Below are 5,079 nucleotides of genomic sequence, written 5' to 3'. Positions count from 1 at the left end.
TGTTGAAATGACTATGCGTCCTTTGTTGCATAACCTAGACATGTTTTTCAAAAAATAAATTGATGGGAAGCCGAGGCAGGAAGATCATTTGAGATCAGGATTCAAGACCAGCCTGGCCAACATGGTGAAACCCCATCTCTACTAAAAATACAAAAAATTAGCCAGGCCTGGTGGTACATGCCTGTAATCCCAGCTACTCAGAAGGCTGAGGCACGAGAATCGCTTGAACCAACCCAGGAGGGAGAGGCTGCAGTGAGCCGAGATGGTGCCTCTGTACTCTAGCCTGGGTGACAGAGCGAGACTCTGTCTCAAAAAATAAAAAAATCAAATCAAATCAAAATAAATACATAAATGGATAATATCTGTGGACTACCTATTCTGTTGTATTGATCTTATGTCAATTGTTACACCACATTGCTTTGATAATTCTAGCTTTATAATACATCTTAGAATCAAGTGGTGTAAATTTTCCAACACTGTTCTTTTAAGAGATTAAGCCTATTTTGGATCTTGCCATTTAATTTTAGAATCACCTTGTTAATTTCTGCATAAACGCTTGCTGAACTTTTCATTGGGATTTCATAAAGCCATAGATATATATGGAGAAAACTAAAACCTTTTGTAGTGTTGTATCTTGTAATTCATGGACATGATATCCCTCTCACGCTTTTTTTTTTTTTTTTTTTAGCTGTCCCTTAATTCTACCAAGCAGTATTTTGGAGATTTTAATATGCAGGTCTATCTAGCATGAAGCTTAGTAAGTATACTATCCCTATAGGCTTCATGTTTGTTCATTCTATCTTAAAAGACATTTTAATTTAAAATTTAGTTGAGCCTTACTACTATATAGAAACATAACTGATTTTTGTGTTTTCCTCTTGGATTCTATGGCTTTACTACGCTCAGTTCCAGTAACACTTTTTATGGGTGTCTTTGCATTTTCAACATAAATGATCATCTCATCTGTAAATAATATCAGTTTCATTTTTTCCTTTCCAACATGTACAATATTTTATTTATTTATCTTACTTTTACTCATATTATTTTTGCCCTATTGCACGAATTGGGACGCCCAATATAATTTTGAAAAAACCTGGTAAGAACAAATATCTTCACATTGCCCCTGATCTTAGAGGAAATCATTCAGTCTTTCACAAAAATGATGTTAGCCAGTTTTGGTGGATGTTTTTATCAGGTTGAAGAAGTTTCTTTCCATTCATAGTTTGCAGGTAAATTTTACTATGATTGAATTGTGAATTTATCAAATGCTTTATTCTTTATCTGTTGAGATGAGCATATGTTTTTCCTATTTTGTATAATAATATGGTGGATTACATTGATTACTGGATATTAAATCAACCTTCATAGGGCTGAGATAATCTGCTATTGTTTTTTCTTTTTTTGCATTTTTGGATATTGTTTACTAAAATTTTGTTTGGGATTTTTACAACTATGTTTAGGTGGCTTATAGGTCCATTTCATGTAAATATGTATGCATGTATTTATGTGTTTATTCATTTATTCAAATATTGCCTTTGGTTGGTTTTCAAATCAGGCAATTTGGACTGATAAAGTAAGTTGAGAAGTATTTTATTTTTATTTTTTGGAACCATGTGTGCAAAATTGATGTTATTTTTCCTTAAATGTTTAGAATTCACCAGTGTCATCTAGGCATGGAGCTTTCTTTGTAAGAAGAATATCAATTACAAATTCAATTCGTTTAGTAGTTGTAAGGCTATCTATCCAGTTATCTGTGACTTGTTGAGGAATCCTTTGTCAGTGTATGTATTTCAAGGAGTTAGCCCATTACATCCAAGATTTTAATAAGCCTATAGTTTGCTCATAATATTACCTTTTCATCATTTTGATGTCTGTAAAATCTGTATTTATGTCCGTTTTTTCATTATTGATGTTGGTTATTTATGTGTTTTATTTTCTGATTAGTCTAATTAATGCCTTAGCATTTTTTTCCTCTGTTCAAGAAACCAAATTTTAGTTTCATTGCTTTACTTTTTTTCTCTTTTTCTTGATTTTTTCACTCAACTTTATTATTTTCTTCCTTCTAATTACGTCAGGTTTAATTTTTCTATTTTTGTTTCTTACAGTGAAATCTTAGCTCACTGATTTTTAGATCTTTATTAATGCTATATAGTTCCCTTAAAGCACTGCTTTAGCTGCATTCCTACAAATTTCATACAGCATGTTTTATTTAGCTTAAATTTTATCTAATTTATCCTTACCTATGGTTTATTTATAGATGTGTTGTTTAATTTTCAGACCTGATGATTTTCCAAATATTATTGATTTTTAGATTAATTCTTTAGTGACCACAGAACTTCACATGGTTTCAATTTTCTTAAATTTATTGAGATTGGTCAATCTTTGTGTTCAGGCATTTTATACCCTTGCTAATTTTCTGCCTTCTCTTTCTATCGATTACTGAGGGAGAAGTGTTCATATCTTCAATTATGATTTTGGGTATGTGTAGTTCTTTTTCAATTTCTATCAATTTTAAAGCTCTGGCATTAGTGTACCCACATTTAGGTTTTTTATGTATACTGATGAATTGATCCCCTCAAACTTAGGAATATCATTCTCTTTAAAAAAGTATTTAATCAACCAAGATCATAAATATTCAAAGTGTACAACACAATGATTATATATGTATACATGATATAGTGATTACCACAATGAAATTAGTTAACACATCTATTACCATCCAAGCCGTATATTAGATTTGTTGAAATTATTCATCTTATAACTTAAAGTTTGTACCCCTTATGTTACATTTCTTGTTATAAACTCTACTTTGTCTTATGTAAATATGAGCACTCCAGCTTCTTTTTAAAAATGTTTGCTTTGTGTATTTATTTTAATCCTTTTGCTTTTAATCTATATGTCTTTATATTTAAAATAGATTTTTTCTAGAAAATTTCTTAGGTATTGCTTTTTGATTTAATCTGACTAGCTCTGCTTTTTCATTAAATTTTCAGACAAATGTTTTTAATTGAGATGTTCAGACAATTTAATTGTATCATTATTATCATTATTTTCAGTATAGTTGTGTTTGCATTTATGATATTGCAGTTTTTTTCTACTTGTCTCATCCATTCCTGTTCCTTTCTTTCTTTTTCCCTTCATGTTTGATTAAGATTTTAAAATTTATTTTATTTTTACCATTAGTTTTACTTTTGTGTTTTTTATTGGATACTCTAGGGTTTATACTATACATCTTTACCTTGCAATTGTACTTTTCCTAATAATATCATACCAGTTCATGTGTACAGTAAGAACCTTATAACAATATACTTCTATTTTTAAACTTTCCATCATTTCTACTATTCATGGTGAAAATTTTATTTCTCTGTATACTACAATCACCACAATATATTTTTAAAGCACACAATTAATTTTATAGATTAAAAATATTTACATTTACCTACTTTATTTCCATTTCTAGTGCTCTTCCTTCGTTTGTACAGATACAGATTTTTGTCTGATTTTATTTTCCTTCTGTCTAAAGGATGTCTTTTGACATTTCTTGTAGTGCAGCTCTATTGAGGGTTAATTCTCTCAGTGGTTGTTTTTCTGAAAAAAAAAGTGTTAATTCCCCTCAGTTTTGAAAAAATTTCACTAGGTAAAACTTGTAGGTTGGCAGTTTCTTTTTCTCATTCAGTATTTTAAAGGTTTTTCTTTATTGTGTTAGTTTTAAGTACTTTCTGAGGAGTCTACCATAATTCTTATCTTTGTTCTTCAGTATGCAATGTGTTTTTTTTTCTTCTGACTGCTTTTAAGATGTTAACTTTAGCAGTAATTTTCAGCAATTTAATTTTGTAATGTCTCAATGTACTTTTCTTTAGTTTCATTCTGCTTGGGACTTGTTGAACTGCTTGGATCTGTAGTTTGATAACTTCTTAGCCTTTATTTCTTCAAAAATTTATTTTTTGTTCCTTCTAACTCTTCTCCTTTTGGTACTCCAATTATATGTAAGTTAGACTATACAATACAGGTCATGTATTTTCTGTTCACTTTGGTTCCCAGACTTTTTCCTCTCTGTGCTTGCTTTATGTTGAATAATTTCTATATAATGTCTTCAATTTCATTGACCTTCTTTGTCTGCAATGTGTAATCAGCTATTAATCTTATCCCTAATCTTGGCTTACTGCAACCTCTGCTTCCCAGATTCAAGTGACTCTTTTGCCTCAGCCTCTTGAGTAGTTTGGATTACAGGTGCACACCACCTGTAATGTCTGGCTAATTTTTGCAGTTTTGGTAGAGACTGGTTGGCTCTACTAAAGTCAGGCTATCTCCAACTCCTGGCCTCAGATGATCCACTCATGTTGGTCTCCCAAAGTGAGAGATTACAGGCATGAGCCATTGCGCTTGGCCTAAATATGTATGTATGTATGCATGTATGTATGTATGTATGTATGTATTTGAGACAGAGTTTCACTCTGTCACCCAGGCTGGAGTGCAGTGGTGCAGTCTCAGCTCACTGCAACCTCCACCTCCCTGGTTCAAGCAATTCTTGTGCCTCAGCCTCCCAAGTAGCTGGGACTACAGGCACATGCCACCATGCCTGGCTAATTTTTGTAATTTTTAGTAGAGACAGGGTTTTGCTATGTTGGCCAGCTGGTCTTGAACTCCTGGCCCCAAGAGATCTGCCCACCTTGGTCTCCCACAGTGCTGGGATTACAGACATGAGTCACCACACCAGGCCTACATATCTTTAAATAATGTATATGTGACTGCACAATTGCAGCATCGGCATCTAAATAGATAATCAATTCATCTATAAACCAGCGATGAAGTAACTGTCTAAATATTTAAAATACAGCTCTTGTTTAGATCTTTCTTAGTTGTGATGACTTTTTTCTGTTGGGTGGTGGGGAGTCCTGCTGGTCACTTTGAAAATATTCTAAGGTCAAATCTTCTGATATCCTGAAGGTTTCTTTCAGCTGGATTAAGGTCCTAACTCCAGGCAAGCCCAAGTTTGTGGCCTCCCATATTAATGCTCTTCCTATCTCCCAGAGTCAACAGTATTTGTTCAGCTCAGTGTCTGAGTGTAGCTCACTCCAA

The sequence above is a fragment of the Piliocolobus tephrosceles genome, chromosome 19 (genome assembly GCF_002776525.5).
Source record: "Piliocolobus tephrosceles isolate RC106 chromosome 19, ASM277652v3, whole genome shotgun sequence".
NCBI classification, from domain to species: domain Eukaryota; kingdom Metazoa; phylum Chordata; class Mammalia; order Primates; family Cercopithecidae; genus Piliocolobus; species Piliocolobus tephrosceles.
Note: the sequence above shows the minus strand (reverse complement) of the source record.